This window comes from Callospermophilus lateralis, chromosome 13 (assembly GCF_048772815.1).
Source record: "Callospermophilus lateralis isolate mCalLat2 chromosome 13, mCalLat2.hap1, whole genome shotgun sequence".
Taxonomy (NCBI): domain Eukaryota; kingdom Metazoa; phylum Chordata; class Mammalia; order Rodentia; family Sciuridae; genus Callospermophilus; species Callospermophilus lateralis.
Window position 1 is genome coordinate 104,540,676 of NC_135317.1, and position 19,440 is coordinate 104,560,115.

Sequence of the window (19,440 nt, forward strand, 5' to 3'; positions counted from 1 at the left end):
AATGTTCCCATATTCACTGTAGCATATTTGCAATAGCTAAGTGGGGGAAACAATCAAATGCTAAAGTGTTTATCAACAGATGATGCATAAAGAAATGAGATATATATGGACAGGTACAAACACATACACAGAGAACATTTTTCATCCTTAAGAAAGCAGACACTGGGTTGGTACTGTAGCTCAGTGGCAGAGTGCTTTCCTAGCATGCACAAGGCACTAGGTTCAATCCCCAGACCAAAAGAAAAAAGAAAAAAGGTGATAAAGGAGACATTGCCATTTGTAACAACATGGATGAATCTGAAAGACATGCTAAATGAAATAAGCCAGACACAGGTGAATACTACAAACATAACCCAGTGTTCTCGTGTGTGTGTGGAAACTTGGGGGTTTGGGGAGAGCTCAAATACAAGGAAACAGAAGAATGGTGATTGCAAGAGGTGAGGAAGAGGAAATAAGAAGTAGGTAAAAAGGTATTGCCTTGCAGTTATGTAGGACGAACAGATCTAAAGATCCAGTGAACAACCTGAGGATTTCAGTTAATAGCAGAGTATTATATATGAAAATTTGCTAAGAGAGTAGCTTTTAGGTATTCCTAACACAAATAAAGGTAACTATGGAGGTGCTGAGCAGGTTAATTTACTTAGTTTTAATAGTCATTTCATTATGTTTATCAAGGCAGCATGTTGTGTATCTTAAATATAATAGGGTAAAAACAACTTAAAAAACAAACCAAGAAACTTCTCTATAAATTATAAGTAATTTCCAAATATGAAACCCCAGCACACAATTGTTCCTGAAAATGAAGAGGTACATATAGCCAAAGTAAAAGCTCCTATAAATACATTCTAAGATTCATATAAGATTATGGATAGCTCTTTACAGTTCAACATTCTAAAAGAAGTCTTCCTTCCACTGTGAATAAACTGTCTATATATATGAGTATATGTTCTTTCACAAATAAAAGGTAAACAAAATTCACAGTAGGTATCCTGTCTGAGCTAAGAGGGTAGAAAAATATTCAGCTACTCAGAGCACTAGAAGAGAGAAAAGTGATACTTGCAGAAGTTTGAGTCTTTATGTTTTATAGTACCTAGTATATGCCAGAAAAATAGGTAAATCACAAATATGTACATGACTGTAATGTAAATGCAATTAAGATAGTTCAATCCAAGAGAAACTATGATGTATAGCATCTACTGCTAAAAGAATATACATTCCTAACAGCAGGAAATCTGTAGCCATAAAGAATAGGACTGGATGAGTAAGAAAGGGCAACTGCACTCAAATGGCTTGCCCATTAATCATGGGGCCTTCATTTTAAACCTAACGTTTAACTTAGCCCATGTGCTTTCTATTGTCTTGCTTCTGAAAAATCAGGCAGATACCCTGAAACTTCAAGCAACATATGTGTCAGAGAAATAAATGCCAGTGACATGTAAAAAATGCAGGCTGCTTAAAAAAGCCAAAATATTGAAGAATTCAACTAATTCAGAAAAGGCACCTTCATCAAGACAGCTTCATTTTGTATAATTTACGATTTTAAAAGTTTAATTTGTTTGGAGACCCAAAATAAATCAAAGAAACATGGCTGCCTAAGAATTTCCTAAGAAGCAACGATCAAGAAAAATAGGCACTGGGGGCAGCAGTGAATGCCTGTAATCCCAGCAGCTCGGGAGACTGAGACAGGAGAATCTTGAGTTCAAGGCCAGCTTCAGTGAAGTCTTATCTCAAAACCAAGATAAGCAATGGGAACTAGATTTACCTTCTTTTCTGAAACAACTAAAAAACTGGACTCATGGTACGAAAGAGTTAATGCATATGCATATAACAACAGATTATATTAGGCAAAGAGGACAGGGATTCCAGATATTTGGGAACTGATGAGCTGTCTGAACTTATGTATGAAGAATTCCCATACCCTAGCACAGAGCTGAGCATTCAGGAGACCAAGTAGCTAGGATATTCTACAGGAAAGAAGAGAACTACACAAAGGGAAAATGCTACAGATCTGCAGAAAAATCACCCCACCTGTGCATGTGAAGAAACTACCCTAAAGCCAGGAATGAACCACAGGGTAAGACCAGAGAACAGTGCCTGGAGCTCAAAAAGGGCCGGAAATACTGCCTATTCTCACAAGTGAGACTGAAAACACATTTTGAAGCTGGGCACAGTGGCACACACTTACAATCCCAAAAACTTGAAGAGCAAGTTTTTGGCCAGCCCAGGCAATTTTGCAAGACTGCCTCAAAAAATAAATAAGTAAGTAAAATAAAGGAATACATTAATTAAAAGGGCTGTGGATATAGCGGTTGCCTAGCATGTGCAAAAGTCCTGGGTTCAAATCCCACAAGGTGGGGGAGGGGTGAGACAGAGGATTCATTAGGCATTATATAGAATACTCAGTGCTTCAATAGTGGCTAAAAACCACCCTAAGGTAAAAAAGTGCTGTGATCTTATCTAAAAATCTTAAAGCAACACTTAAAAAGACCAAATTTTTTCCTAATAACTCGGGTGAGTCTGAGAACAAATTGAAATAACACAGTAAAGAGAAAAATCAATCTACTGAAATTAAAACAGTATTATTGTAGATGTTAGAATTAGTGAACAAGGTTAATTATTTTATAATCGCATCTAATGTCCGAAAACTACAGTAAAGATGGAATACAAAGACATGAAAGACACAAAACACCAAAACTTTTAGAAATGAAAGAAACACTAGATAGATTTAGCAGCATTTTAGATACTATGGAAGGAAAGTCTGAAGTTAAAGCCATCATAAAACTATTCAAAATAAAAGACAGAAGAACCTTAAAAAACAAACAAAAAACCCAACCAGCAAAAAAAAAAAAAAAAAAAACAGTATGCATGAGCCTCAGCAACTCCATCCAGCCTAATGCATGTGTAATTAATACTGGGCTCAGACTGAAAAAAATACCCAAAAATATTACAAATCGGATGAAAACTATAAACCCAGATTCCAAAGATTCAACAAAACCCAAGCATAAAAATCAAATTAAAAAGCCACAACATTTAAAATAAATGATAAAAAGCCAACAAAAGAAAAAGGTACTTTATGCGTAGAAAAACACACATAATAACAGCAGAAGCCAGGTTAGAAATGACATAAACAGGAAGAAGAGAGCGATATGCTTCAAGTACTGAAAAACAAAAACCCCTAGGATTCTCTATGTAGCAAAAATATCATTTAAAAACGAAGACAAAACACTTTATTAGATGTAACTAGCAGGTCTGTACTATAGAAATGTTAGAAGAAGTCCCTCATACAGAAGCAAAAACAACACTGGGTTAAAATTTGGGTCTACAAAAGAATTGCAGCACTGGAATGGTGTTAGTACCAGAAATGGAACGAAACAGGTAACATATAAAATCTAAATTTTTTTTTTCATCTCTATCTCAGAAATGCAAAGTTGGTTCAACATTCAAAAACCAATTAGTAAAATCAGTATAGTAAACTAAAATTGAAATAACCATATTATCTCAACAAATGCATAAAAAGCATCTGACAAAAGCCAATGCCCATTCCTGACATTCCTTTTAGTAAAGTGGAAATAGAGGGGAACTCATTCATTTAAGGACTGAGTACTTAACTGCTATGTCCTCTCAAAGATTAGGAATAAGGGAAGGATATCCACTCTCATCACTTCTGTTCAATACCTAAAAAACTTCTACCCGGTAGAATAAGTCTAGAAAAAGAATCTAGATTGGAAAGGATGAAGTAAAAGTGAATTTTTTGATAATACAATCATGTATGCAAGAAATATAATAAAATCCAGAAAAAAGGTACTGGAGGAAGTTTAGCAAAACTGCACACAACATGAATTAAAAAAAAAAAATCACCGTTATTTGTACATAGAAGCAACAAACAATCAAATTGAACCTACACAGTACCATTTTTTTTTCAAAAAATATTTCTTTTGTAGTTGCAGTTGAACACAATATTTATTTATATGTGGCGCTGAGGATCAAACCCAGGACCTTGCACGTGCGAGGCGAGCGCTCTACAGCTGAGCCATAACCCTAGCCCCAAGTATCATTTTTAAGGGAAATAAAAATAGTTAAGAGGTTTATCCAAAGAAAGGGTAAAAACCCTAGATATTAAAACCACAAAACATTTAAGAGAGCCTGGATAAACGGATGTATACCACTTTGTTCATAAGTCACAGGACATGAAATTAAGCTGTTAATTCTTATCAAATAGATCTATAAAACTCAAAGTAATCCCCAACATCAAAGTAACTTTTTTTTAGAAAGGCAGAGTTTGTCAAACTGATTATAAAAGCCATGAAGAAACAGATAAAACCTAGACTAGCCAAATGAAAAAAAGAATAAAAATTGAAGACTCCAGATTCCAAGACTCAAAAGCAGGAAAGACAGTGGCACTAGTGTAAAAATAAGACAAATAGATCAATGGAACAGAATAATGTCTATAAATACAAACACTTGATTTTTGACAAATAAAATTTAGTGGATATTTCACAACAATCATTAACAGAGCAACTCAGCATATATAATATAAAAAACTAACTGTGAATACCTAACGCTATACAAAACTCAATGTACCCTAGACAAAATGTAAAACCTAGCTGGGCCCTGTGGTGCATTCCCAGCAGTTAGGGAGGCTGAGGCAGGAGAATCCCAAGTTCAAAGCCAGCCTAGCAACTTGGCAAGGCTCTAAGCAACTCAGTGAGACCCTACCTCTGGGGATGTGGCTCAGTGGTTAAGCACCCTGGGTTCAAACCCTAGTACAAAAAAAAAAAAAAGTAAAACCTAAAACTGTAAAACTTACAGAGAAAACGTAAGAGGAAAATTTTGTGACCCTGGGTTATATACGGGCTTCCAAGATACAGCTTCAAAACAATCCATAAAAGCTTACAGAAAGGACTGTTTTTTTTTTAATATTTATTTTTTAGTTGTAGTTGGACACACAATGCTGAGAGCCATTAGCCAAGTAGGTATGACAATTTCCTTGCCAGCGTACCCCATGTTGCTTAGTGGAAGGACTCGTGGAAATAGGACTTGCCTTAGACATTTTGCAGTGACATTGCATGTGAGGTGACCTTGCTCAAGGACCAGGGCGGATCCGGGTTTAGGGCGGATCAGGGTTTTAGGCTCTCCTTGGATTTAGGGCTTTCCAGGTTTAGGACAATCCGGGTTTAGGGCGGTTCCAGGTTTAAGATTATTCCTGCTGGGAATAGGGCGTATCCTGCTGCCTGAGTTCCCCTTGAGTTCTCCCGGGATTTAGAGAGTATTTTTGGGAGGCAGAGGAGGTGGATTTGGAGAGAGAACGTGGATTTCCCCAGAAATTTGTTTGTAGAGGGCCGGTGTGAGATCGGGAATAAAGAATTGCTGTTTGAATCTACAAAGCTGTGAGTGGCTCGTGATTTTGTGCCCAGCCAGACTGCGGCAACATAATATCTTTATTTCCTTTTTATGTGGTGCTGAGGATCGAACCCAGTGCCCCATGCATGCTAGGCGAGCACTCAATGGAACAGAATAATGTCTATAAATACAATGTCTACCCCATGCATGGTAGGCCAGCCTGAGACTTTTTTTTTTTTTTTTTAAAGACGCTACTTTTTTTTTTTTTTTTTAAAGACGCTACTGAGAACAAATGGATAAGCTACATTTGGGGACAAAAACTTCAAATATACTTCTGATAAAGGACTGTTTTTTGGGTGGTGCTGGGGATCCAGACCAGGACCTTGTGCATGCTACCTATTCAAGAACTCTACTGCTGAGCTAATCCCCAGAACTTTTATTCAGAATATATACAAAATTGTCAGAATTCAGAGTGGTGGGAGAGAGGGACAAAAACCAATTTTAAAAAATGGACATGATTTGAACAGATACTTCACCAGATACACATAAATGGCAAATAAGCAGATGATGACTTTCAACATGTTTGGGAAACTGAAACCAAGATATAATACTTCTACACATCCAACAGAATGGTTAAAATTACAGAATAATTCTACCAGGTACTGCTGAAGATGTAGAAGAACTGAACTCTCACACATTCTGACAGGAATGAATAATGGCACTGTACAATCACTCTGCAGAACAATTTTGGCAGTTTCAAAAGACTGGACAACCAAATTATGGCAGACCATAAATAAAAAAAATGCAGTACTGATACAGCATAACAATATGTGTAAATCTCAAAATGATTATGCTGCATGAAAGAAGCTCGGACACCCTCTCCAATATATACTGTACTGTAGTGCAAGTATATCTCAACAAAAATTGTTTGTTAAAAAACAGATTAAGAGGGGCTGGGGTTATAGCTCAGAGGTAGAGTGCTTGCCTCGCGCATGTGAGGCACTGGGTTCGCTCCTCAGCACCACAGAAAAATAAATAAAATAGATAAAGATATTGTGGCCATTAAAAAAAAAAAGGATCAAGAAGTCCTATATTCTTTGCTAACAAAGCCTCACTATTCAAATCTGTTAGAAAAAAACTGAGGCAGAGAAAAAGATGATCAGGGGACTAAAAATTTAGGTTAAAAACAGCACATTAGAGAAACACAAATTTAGTATAAGTAGACAGGAGACTGCAAGGGAAGCTGGGTAATGGCAGGAAGGGAAAAGCTAGCAAGACATGAAAAGAGAGAAACCAGCAGCCCCTTGACAAGGAATAACGAAAAATAACACAAGAGTCAAGATTGAGAAAGGGAAAAAAAATCTAGAACACAGTAAGTAATTGATAATAAGAAAAAAATTTCTTGTGGTTATGAAGTCAATCACTATACAAAACCATAAATGTAGAAGATAAATCCATTTAAAATTAAATCCTTTTAATAAAAGATGAATTTAAAACCAAAACTGCAAGACCATCTAATACAGAAAATGCTTCATATCAAAACAGAAAGTATACAATCATATTCTTCAGACGAAAATACTGCTTAAAGCTTTGCATTACCATAGCTTAACAAATCAAAAAATTGCCCAACAAAAGCAGGAAGGAAAAGTCAGAAATTAATAAATTAGCCTAGCGTGGTGGTACACACCGATAATCCCAGAAGCTCAGGAAACTGAAGCAGGAGGGTTGCGAGTTCAAATCCAGCCTTAGCAATAACTTAGTGAGGCTCTAATCAATTTAGTGAGAAACTATCTCAAAGTAATATATAAAAAAGGGTTGGAGATGTAGCTCAGCAGTTAAGCACCCTTGGGTTCAATCCCTGGTACCAAATAAAACCCAACAAACAAAACCTATATGAAAAAATTAATAAATTATACAACAAAGCAACAAAACTGATAAACTCAAGAGCTAGTTCTTTAGTGTGTTTGGGGTAGGAAATAAACTAGCTGGGCATATAAATCAGTGGTTTACCAGCATGTGTTTTACCAACCACATGGCCCTGGGTTTTACCAACCACATGGCCCTGGGTTCAGTCAGTTCCCAGCATGAAAGAAAATAAGAGTACAGATATGTATAAATCCCACTATTATGTTCAACTATAATGCACCAATAAAAAATCATGGGGGCAGGGATTAAAAAAACGAGCACACACACTAGCCAAATGGCTCTATTTTTAAGAATTAAAACTAAGAACTAAACAGATTATAGAACAGACAATGTTAAGAAAAGGCTTGAGAAATAAAGTTTTCTAAGATATAGGGCTGGGGATATAGCTTAGTTGGTACAGTGCTTGCCTCACATGCTCAAGGCCCTGGGTTCAATCCCCAGCACACACAAACACGCATATATATATATATATATATATATATATATATATATATATATATATATATATACACACACATATATAAAATCAGATTTGGCTCAAAATAAACAGGTAAAAACAATGGAAGAAAATAAAAGCTGTTAAAAAAGATGCCTACCTACAAAAAATGTTTGGCCCAAGCTGTTTAACAGGAATTCCAATATCATTAACAGACAATTCCCATGCTTCTCACAATGAACTAATAATCTGAGTGTAACAAACTAAAGCCTATGGCCAAATCTGACCTGTGGTCTGATTTGTATGATCTATGAACTAAGAATAGTTTTTATACTTTTAAAAAATTGCTTTTAATAAGAATTATGACAGAGACTGTATGTGGAAAGCTTAAACAGACTACTATCTCATTCTTTGCAGAAAAAAATTTGCAAGACCTGGACCAAAGGAAACTGACATCAATTCAGGCCAGTCTAATATGGACACAGAAACAACAGACATACACATGCACACAAAATACAGAAACCAATTTCTACTAATGCAAAAATCTCCCAAACATAGGAAAGAGAATCCAATGATATAATTTAAAACAAAAAAGTCTTAAGAATTTATCTTAAAGAAACACCAGCATATGTGTGCGAAATACACAGAACTGGGATGTGTGCAATCTTTGCAATATGGTATGTGATAAAAATTTATAACATAAGCCAGCCATTAAATGATTCACATTTGAAACATGTTTACTGAACACTCACTATGAGCCCCCAAACCATCTGTGGTTTCACTGTGTGGTTTGTTACCTGTAGTCATCTGTGTTCTTAAATATTAAATGGTAAAGTATAGAAGTAAGCAATTTATAAGTATTCAACTGTGTGCCATTCTGAATAGTGTGATGAAATCAAGCCATCTTGCTCTGTATTGCCCAGGACTTCTAAAAAATCATCCTTTGTCCAGCAGATCCACAATGTCACACAGATTCATTAGTCACTTAGTAGCTGTTTAAGCGGGAAAACAAAAACACATGGGGAGATCCCTAAACTTCTATATTCAGAACTACTCTTCTTAAGAACCATGAAATTGTAAAGAATAAGGAAACTCGTGCTAATTTTGCTATGGTACCCTGAACTGCAAATTATAGCCACAGTGCATAAAACAGAAAAACCATTATTAAAATTACAGGTTTGGTACTATCCAAGATTTCCTGTGTCGGTTGGGGTCTTAGGAATGAATCCCAGTGGATAAGAGGGGACCTACTCTTATGTATAGTTTTATGAAATGGAAATACAAGAATGTGCCTTGATTTCGTACTAACTTCTAACATGGTGACTTTAAATAAGTAAGATTTTTTATTTTAGATTCGAGAAAGTATGATAGAACTGATTTACATTAGTTGATCACTAAAGGTTTCTGATTTGGATTCAAAGAGGAAAGAAGACAGCTTTAAAGATGAAGAAAAAGTAAATTTATAAAGGCCCCCACCAGGTGCAGAGGCACAAGTCTGTAATCCCAGCAGGGGAGGCTGAGGCAGGAGGTTTGTAAATTCACGTCAGCAAAAGCAAGGCACCAAGCATCTCAGTGAGATCTTAACTCTAAATGAAATGCAAAATAGGGCTGGGGATGGAGCCCAGTTCCCTGATTATCCAAAAATAAGGGGGGCGGGGGGTGCTGAACCCCTGGATTGGTTAGGCATGCTCAAAACCAAAAAAGCTAATGAAGAAGTCAGTAAGAAAAAGTTCAAAGAAGGCAATACCAAAGAATTATGAATTTTATCTTTGAAGCAATGTGAAACAACTGAATTCTAGAGAGAGGCTTGTTTATTATTTAAAAAGAAATCACTCTGGCAACAATGTGAAGAATGGACTGTAGGAGGCCAAGGGTCATTTTGGCCATGTTTAATCTGAGATAGATATAAAGACAACAGGAGATTTGTACAGAAAGATAAAAAAGGATAGTACAATATGATTTTTAAAACAACATGTATTTTAAGTAGGAAAACAAACATGCCAAGTACGAAAAGATCTAGAACATATCACAAATCATTGGTAGTAGATACTGCTGATCAGAAAGGACTGTGACTTTGAGATATCTAAATCTAAAAAAAGGCACACTTTGCTTTCTTTGTTGGGAAAGTGGGGCGGGGTGTGCTGGGGATTGACCTAGGGGTCTCATGGGTGTTAGACAGATAACTCTACTGTTGAGCTACATCTCAGCAAGCAGACACTGCTTCGGTTAAAGGAAAGCAAGGAAAAATAACAGGTATTTTCAGGAAGCAATGACTTGAAATGAAAAGGCTAGTTTCAAAACCAAATAAAAAAGGGAATGAGTTAAAAAAAAAAAACGAGGAAAATTCAAATCTATTCTCGATGGCATTTCAAAAATATCTAAGATATACAAGAATGTTAATAAAGACTACACAAGAAAGTGAAAAAGGCAGGTGATGGGTAAATGTCCTTTTTAAATTGTTATATGCCCTGTAACCTAAGAACACATGTGATTACTGAACATCACTTAACTTTCTAGACAGAATTACAAACTCAAAATGTTTATTCCCCCATTCAGATTAGAAAAATGAGGGTGGGAGAATGAGAAAGACAGCCAACTAGGAAAACAAGGCACACTGAAAGTCTGGTAGAAGCAGGGATATACAATATTCCCAAGACTGTACCATCAAGAATCTGACCAATGGTCAGCAGCAGCACAAAAGCCACTGGACTGAATTTAAAGCTTGTGGTGGATGGTGCTTGCAGTCCCTGCTATTGAGGAGGTGGCTGCTGTGGGAGGACTGCTTGAGCTTAGGAGTTCAAGACCAGCTGGACACCACAGCAAGAGACCAATTCAACACAAAATAGAAAGATCAAAAAACGGAATTTCATAAATACAGAATACAGATTCAGCCTATATACATGAAAAGGTTCTAGCTCTGTTACAGTTAGTAGTATAACAGCATTACTTTATAAAAAGTGCCACTTTCATAGAAATGGAAACCACGGATCTAGAATTAGGACAGTTCCTCTGCATTTTGTATTTATCACATTATGTTTTAGAGTACCACACTCTGTTCCAGGCTTCATTAAGATAAGCATCAACAAAGTAAGGCTGAATATAAAGAAAAAACTTTATTAACTGTTCAGTCACCCATAAATGAAAACAAATCATCTTAACAGAAAACTCATAGTGTTCTCACTTTTACAATTTGCCAGGCAACCCAAAGAACTGTGAAATGATTTGTAATTTTGCTGAAGAACAAAATTTGCATCCAATGCCATGTGGTATGCTTCTAGAAGGGTTCTTCTAGGAAACAGATATTTCTCCCTACTTGTATTGCCAGGCCCCTTTGCCCTAGGGTTGTTGTTTTCTCATTTGGGGACAAAATAAATACTGTGAAGAGATATGAAGAACTACATAAGTTTCTTTGTTTAAAACAAAACAAAACAAAAAAACTCAGCTTCTTAAGAATTAGGAGAGAAGCCAGGCAGGGTGGCACATGCCTATAATCCCAGCCACTTGGGAGGTTGAAGCAGGACTATAAGTTTGAGGCCACGGGGCTGGGGATGTGGCTCAAGCGGTAGCGCGCTCGCCTGGCATGCGTGCGGCCCGGGTTCGATCCTCAGCACCACATACAAACAAAGATGTTGTGTCCACCGAAAAACTAAAAAATAAATACTAAAAAATTCTCTCTCTCTCTGAAAAAAAAAGAGAGCTTAAAAAAAAAAAAAAAAAAAAAGTTTGAGGCCAGCCTGGCAACTCAGACCCTGTCTGAAAACAATAAAAACCAAAAGGACTGGAAATGTAGCTTAGTGGTAGAGCACCCCCCAGTACTGGGGTGGGCTCTGAAAAGAAATGATGAAAAATAAGAGAAAATGAAGAAGTGTGGATGCTACTATTTATGAATCCATAAATTTGGAAGGCTTTAGAATATATATGCTTCGTGATAAGGACTGACTATACTGACTTCCTGACCATGAGTTGCATCCAAACAAAAGCAAGGTAGCCCCTGTCAGAAAGATAACTCAGGCTGGGGATGTTATCTCAGTGGCTGAGCACTGACCTCAACCTTTTTTATTTGCTTGTTTCTCTCTTGAAATAACTGGGGGTGGGGGAGAGGTTTACAGGGGAAGTACCCAACAGTCAGGGGCACTTAAACCACTGAGCCACATCCCCTTCCCTATTTTGTATTTTATTTAGAGACAGGGTCTGAGTTGTTTAGTGCCTCACTGGTGCTGAGGCTGGCTTTGATTTCACGATCCTCCTTTCTCAGCCTCCAGAGCCACTGGGATTATAGGCGTGTGCCACTGTGCCCGGCTTCTCTCCTAATTCTTAAGAAGCTGAATCGGCCAACTTCTAAGGCCACTTTCATCTGTTATAACAATTACAAATTCTAAAGTATGTAGTGACATCAAAAGGATTTTAAGAAACATTTTATTTTTAATTAACACATAATAAGTGCATATATTTATGAAGTACGGTATAATATTTCAATTAATATATACAATGTGTTAACAATCAGACCAGAGTTATTGGCATATCTGCCATCTCAAACATTTACCATTTTTTGCATAGGGAACATCAAATGGTTTTAAGATTACATTTGTTGCTATAATAGTGAAGCTAAGAATACCACCATATGTTGAATGCCTCTACCACAAATAGCATTACAACAAAACATAAAAAAAGTCATTTCTTAAAAAACTGAGCATAATATAAATAAATCTGTTAGCATTCTAATCAGAACGGTAGAAGGCTGAGCTGGGGATGTAGCTCAGTGATCAAGTGCCTGCCTAGCATGAATGAAGCCCTGAGTTCTCAGTGCTAGAGAGGGGGGTAAAAAGTAATGCTGCTACCAATCTTCTGTATGGAAAAATTACTGTTATAGAAAAGTAAAGCTGTTATGCCTACCATTTACTTGAGGTGACTGCCAGGGCACCCTTGTTGACAACCTAAAATATTTTTAATTGTTCATACTATACAACTACTTTTTTTAGAACTGTGTTTAAACCCAGCTCTGACATTAAGTAGCTAGGTTACCACAGGCAAATTACTTAATCTCACCAAATTTGTATTTCCTCACCTGCAGGCTATAATTCCCACTCTAATATAATTTTAAGATTTAATTAACAAGGCATGTGTAATAAAGCTTTTAGGATAGTGTACACCACATAATAACAACTTATTAAATGGTAATTAATATTTTCAAAACTACTATATTACAAATAAAAACCAAGGCATAAATTGGATGTTATGATGGAACAATAAGTATTCATCAAGAATTATGAATTATTCTAAATCTTTCACGTAACTAAAGAATTACCTTTAAGGGCTAGAGTTTTAAGTTTAAATTTAGAATCCCTTTCCCCAAGTCACTGACTATTCTATCAATGAAATGTTGGTTTTATTATTAGAAACCTATCTTCTTTCTGTCACTTTCAACTTTCATTTTCATGATCAAGTTTTTCATAAATAAAACTACACCCAAAACATATATTTTTTTCTTTTTGGTCAGAAATCCAATCAGCACATGCAAGGAATTGCTGGCTTCTTCCATCCATGTTCCATAGTTCCTCATCACAAAACCACTTTCCCTGCCTCTAAATTGCCAGAAGATTCTTATCTATAGTTGGAAAATATCTTCCAATTGTTTCTGATGCTATTCTAAATATGTACTTAATTTGTTTCCCTAACGATCCTTTCAGGGCATCCACTTGCCTCCAAAGAACCTCTGTAAAAATAGAAAAATATATTCTTTTGGGAAAATATGATTATTCTTTTTGGTAAAGAGCTGATGTCTTGGAGGAGAGGAAAGTCTAAGTCAGAGCACAGGCCTTTTCAAGCGGAACATGTGCTGAGTTTTCAGTTCTTGTTGCCTCCTTCATCCTGTACACAAACTATACAACCATATAGGGCAGGCTGTACTTTCAGATCCTCAACTGGTAAAGACACAGTAAAGAAGATCAATTATTAACTTCTATAGATAATCACACTTCAATCACACAGGCATTCACCTCCTTCATGTAGACTCAAGGTTTGGAGGGACCTTCCAACTTCAATTTTCCCCTTTTGTCATGGTTCTCTTTTTTTTCTTTAAATATAGTCAAGACTACTATCTTGATATCACATGATAGCAAACAAGATTAAATTTAAAAGACATAGAGAAACATATTTAATGTGGTTTAATGCTCCTGAGATAGGCCAAACGGGTATTACCCTTATTTCACAGATGAACATACCTAAAACTCAGACACCAAGAAACTTGCCCCAAAGTCAACAGCTGTTACAAACTGACAAAAAGGAATAAACCTAAGTTTTAAAACTTCTGGTCCAGAGTTAATTTTGAGTATTCAACACAAGATCAAGCCTCCCAACTTAACCTCTGCCCTGCGGGTTAACCTTTCATCCTCGTTACTTGACCTAAAATTCTTTTAGGGTTATCAAGAATCTCAACAAAATCCAAAGGCCACTTCTTACATATTTTCCTGAACTCTGCTACATTTGGTTTCAAAGATTCTAATTTACGCATTTCTCTTCACAATCAATTTCTATAGTGACTTCCTTCTTCACATATTAATTTTTGTTCTTCTCTTGTCATAGACTATCCTAGACATCCTATTACATTTCTTTACCTAAAGAAACCTACTCCTTTGCAGTTAATCATGAAAATGGTTATTCCAAGTATGTAGTTAAAACACATTAGAGGATTAGGAAAAAAGTAACACCAAACAATTATGTAAATTTTGTTTTAAATTCACTTAATTAAAAGATAGAAAAGAATTAAAAATATTAAGTAACAGATGATTTGAAGAGAACATAAAAAATGTGAATAACTTAATTTTGAAAAATAGTGGCCTGGGAAACACAAATAGTTTATTTTATTGGTATTGGGGATTGAACCCAGGGGCACTTTACCACTGAGCTACATCTCCATCCCTTTTTATTTTTTATTTTAGAGACAGGATCTCTAAGTTGCTTAGGGCCTTGCTAAATTGCTGAGGTTGGCCTTGAACTTGTGATCCTCCTTCCTCAGCCTTCCAAGTTGCTGTGATTACAGGATTTGCGCCAACACACCTGGCAAAAATTCATGTAGCTAAGCTCTGGGTCGCTGATTCAAAATCCTACTTTTACCATTTACTAGCAAAGTAACCATGAACGATCGAAATTACTTAAACCCCTTTAAATCTCAGTTTTCTAGTAGTACACCAGAGATAAAATGACCTACCTCCTAGGCTTCTTGTAGTATGGATTAGAAAAAATACTCCCCTAAAGTAGTCTTAGCTCAGTGCTTGGTACAGTTAAGTGCTCAACAAATACTAAAAATTACAATTATTCTTGCTCTTCTTAGTCATCATGCCTTCACTTGTAATCAACTAGGTACTTGATCCTTACTATAGATAGCTTTCTGTATATGGAGTTTCTGCACCAATTTTTCTTTATCTCTGGATTCACCTTTGTTTTCATATTTGGTATTAACTCAGATTACGACTTTTCTTTTTTTGCAGTGCTGAGGATTGAATACAAGCCCTCACACAGGCTAGATAAGCACTCTACCCCTGACTTATATCCCTAACCCCAAGACATCTTTTCATATTACTCCTTAAGTTTGTGGACACCTAGGCAGTGGGAAACAAAAGTCCTTCCTCTGATTCACTGGGCCTTACAAAACTAAAAGGATCCTTAATATTGCTGAACAAAACTAAAAATTAAGGAAATCTGCTGCAAATGAATCTTGCAAAGCGTATTATATAAACAAACTCTCTGAAGGATATGTGACATTATTCTTCCAATGGATAAAGAGGGGAAAATTGATAAAATATTTCCTTTGCTGTAGCAAGACATTCATCAGTTAACCTTAGTTATGGATCTATTCTTTGGTGTTTCCAACCCTCAATCACTCAATAATGTATACCAAGCTCTATAGACACTAATCATCACACAAGGTGATGAGGACGTGGAAATAATTCACTAAAGGAAAACAGACTAATATGGGAACACAGAGGGTAAACAGAAAAATTACTAGTAGCATGCTACATAATATCCAGCAGTTTTTTTCTTTTTTGTACTAGACTTGTTCCACAAATGTTATATCTCATCCTCCTTTAAAGGGAGACAGTGGCCCCAAAACATGACTGGCATTACTTTAATTTGCAGCAAAATAAGGATTAGAACTATAACTGGCAAAAAGAGGTTTATATTTAACTGTTCTAGGGAGAAAACAATAGAAAAATTTATTTTCTATAGAAACTTTGATCCACAAAGATGTTCTTACTGGTATTACTGAGGAATTTTAAATGCTATGACTCAGAAAACTAACATTAACTCAGACTTCTAAGTAACAATTAAGACGAGATAAATTTTCATTGTCTTACCCTATTCATAAGATGACAAGCCTTGTATTACAGAAATGAAATAATCGACAAAACTTTTGGATCTCCTTTACTTTAAGAACACAAGTACTGTACAAATTTATGAAATTAATTCACCAATTTTATCAATCACCAATCCTTGTTTATCACAGTATAACTTAAACAGGATAAAAAGACAAGTTAGCTGACTTACAAGCTGAAACTACGCTTGGGGGAGGCACTCAGGGATATTATAAAATCTTCAAAGGCATTTTACCAGTAAGGTGGTGGGTAAGAGATAGGGGACTGGAATGAGGCAAAAAAATTTCACAAAATTTCATTTTCAGCAAGATACCCAGTACCCTAGGGATATTTACTGTAGAGTATGAAGAAATAAAATTCAGTATGTAAATGTAAAGAAAAGGAGAGAAGAAAGAAAAAACATTTACGTACCCAAAGAAAGATACATGCCATTCTGCTTGGAAGAGAATATTTTACCAATATTCTACCCTTCTCCCTCCAATATTACTAAGTATAGTAATAAATCTCTTTACTCAACAGAAAAGGCTGGGGTTGTGGCTCACTGGCAGAGCACTTGCCTCATATGTGTGAGGCACTAGATTCAATTCTCAGCACCACATATAAATAAATGGATAAAATAAAGGTCCATCAACAACTAAAACAAATGTTTTTAAAAAATTCAAAGTCTTTGAGCAGTACTATTATCATCATTCCTATTTTATTGATGAGGGTATTTTCTACCAAAAAATATCACATAAAATTATATGTGATAATGTAGAGCAAAAATCATCTCTACACACTGGACAGGCCTTTAAAAAAGTAAAGAACACCTAAAAGTTGGCTTCTACCACCCACAAAGTAGATATAACCCATTTTTAACACCTTGCAACAGTAACCTTCACATGCAACAATGTTCATATACTAAAGTCCAGCTAAAGAAAAACTACCAGCTAACAGTGCTGTCTTATTTAGCTACTTCAGATTACAATTTTACAAGGAACAAGGAGGCATTTGGTGCCTACAGCATCCCCTTTGGGTTTACAGTATGGGCTTGAGATTATACACAGTACCACCAGTTACTGCTTTGTGAAATTCCTTTCATTTCATCACCTGCAAATTGAGGATAAAAGCACCTCCCTCAATGATTTTTAAGAATTAAAAAATACATATAAAAGGCTTATTACCCTGTTCAGTACATTGTAAAAGGGCAACTGATGGTGAAGGGGGAACAGTAACACTTAAGTTCGTCAGACCTCCCATCCCCTCAAAAACATAAAGCCTGTACTCCGAAAATTCCGTTTATAAAAAAAGGAGTTACTATTTTACCACATTTAAAATATACAACTCAAATTCAACCTACTCCTGATTTTTTAGGTATCAGTGCATTTGGGGCGAGTCAGAAAAGATGCTGCAGTGCATCTATGACACACACCTAAAAATGGCTCCACTCACAGCAGCATCTTAATTACCAACATAGGAGGTTAAACCTACTTTTTAAAAAAATGTTGGATTTGAGATTTGGTAGGCGCTTAATATCACCTTATCCTTTTTATTTGCAGGAGCAAGCTATCAAACACTTAATCAAGAATCCTCCGATTATTCTGGTGCATTCCAAATGAAAATCCTACAGCAGAGCAGCCTCCGTACAATTCCCAAGTACCCAGTAGAGGTACGAATCTAAGAACCCAGGCTGAAGACCGGCCAATGCGGAAATCCGGGTAGCTTCAGAAGCCTGGGAACAGTAGATAATTCAGACGCTCAAAAGATCTTAAGTTAAAATAAATATACGTCCCTTAAAAGTAACTGGACAGGCTCCCCCTGTGCAAAGGAAACCAACCCACCGAAATCCTCCTTAGCCCGCACGCTCTTTTCTCCGATCCTAAGTGGCGCCTTTACCCTAACAACAACAGTGTAGTATCAGTGCTATCTCAAGACAGGAAGCAGCCGAGTGGGATCCACTTCGCAAATTAGGGGGATGGAGCGGCCTACCGCGAGCAAGAGCAGCCCGAACCCTCCCAAGGAGCGGGGCGGCCCGTCCCTAGCGGAAGTCGGGTTGCAGCCGAGTCCCCGAAGAGCCTCTCGCCGAATCCGGTCCTGAACCAGGGCTCTCCCCACCGCCCTCTGCAAAGCCTACCGTCCGCGCACACCAAGGCACGGTGCGGGCCTGGGGCAGCCCTCGCGCCGCGAGGGGACGCGGCCTCCACTCGGCGGGCCGCAGACCCCCTGCGCTCACCGCGGCGCGCGCACTCCCGCAGGGCCCGGCCGGGGAGGGGAGCGAAGAGCGGCCGGCAGCGCTCCCGCAGCGGACCGCGTGGGGCGGGTCTGGCTCCGGTTTCCCGCTCCGCGAGCAGGCCGACCTCCCCGGACGCGGAGGCGATGGCCACCGAGGTGAAAGCGGGCGCCCGCCCCCCGCGGCCCGGTCTGGATGCGCTCCCACGCCCCAGGCCGCCCCACGCCGGCCCTTCCCGACCCGGCCCTCTTTGATCGCGGCCCCGCCGCCCTCGCTTTCCTTACCCGCCAGGGTGAGTCTCAGGTTAGCACAGTTCGAGGGGCCGCCGAGCTCTGATCAAGGGAAGGGGAGAGGGACTTGGGGTTGGGGAGGTGGCTGGAAAGGCCGCCGGGCTGCGAAAGCAGAGACTGCGGATGGACAAACCGCCAAAGCACTTTCGCTCCTTCCCGAGAGGGAGAGAGTGAGCGAGAAAAAGAAGCAAGATGGCGGCTAGCCAGCCCCTACGTGCTACGTCATGACGCTACGTACGTAAGGCAACTCGCAAGACCGCCCTCCGGCGCAGATCACGTGACGCCTCCGTGGCGGCCCGACGCTGATGGAGTGCAACGGTGCCTCCTTCTGGATGGAGGGAGTTCCTGCAATTGTAGTCATCTTTGCTGGCTGTATCTCTAACCTGGAAGGATTCGGAAATCTTGAGTTGACTACAGTTACAAATTGGCATGCCTCAGTGAAATGATCCCTGTGGTATCTTGTGGATAGGTATGTAAATTGGTCCAACCAGCACTGTGGCAGAATGTTTCCCGTGAGGTAGGGAGCAAGCAGAGAGGGCATGGTGTGCAGGGAGTTTTCAGAGAGTGGGAAAAGCCACCTTAGTGGGAGGAAGACGAGGAGCTCTCTCCAAAATAAGCCCTTCGGTCTATTTATACGATTTCTCTGACGATGTTCAGCTCTTGGGTTCAGCGAGCTACAGAGAAGATGGACTGTAGTGCTCACCGTGCTGGGTTTTGCCAGGCGAGTGCCAGGTGGGGAGATGAGGGTACCTGGAAGTGACTGTAATGATGACACTACCGTATCTGGAGTTGGGGGCACAGTTAACAGTGCTAACAGTGCTGTTTTATTTAGCTACTTCACTGTACAATTTTGCAGTGCTATAAAAT

The 19,440-nt window shown here is 38.1% G+C and overlaps 1 protein-coding gene across 12 annotated transcripts in view; it reads right to left on the reverse strand.

Annotated features, from left to right (window-relative positions):
• Prrc2c (proline rich coiled-coil 2C) overlaps nt 1-18,766 on the reverse strand; it is a 78,103-nt gene extending 59,337 nt beyond the window's left edge. For all 12 annotated transcript variants that reach the window (XM_076832212.1, XM_076832207.1, XM_076832204.1 and 9 more), the window contains exon 1: nt 18,568-18,766. The gene's annotated coding sequence lies outside the window, so the exon portion shown is untranslated. The remainder of the gene's footprint in view (nt 1-18,567) is intronic.
• Between the last annotated feature and the right edge of the window lie 674 nt (nt 18,767-19,440).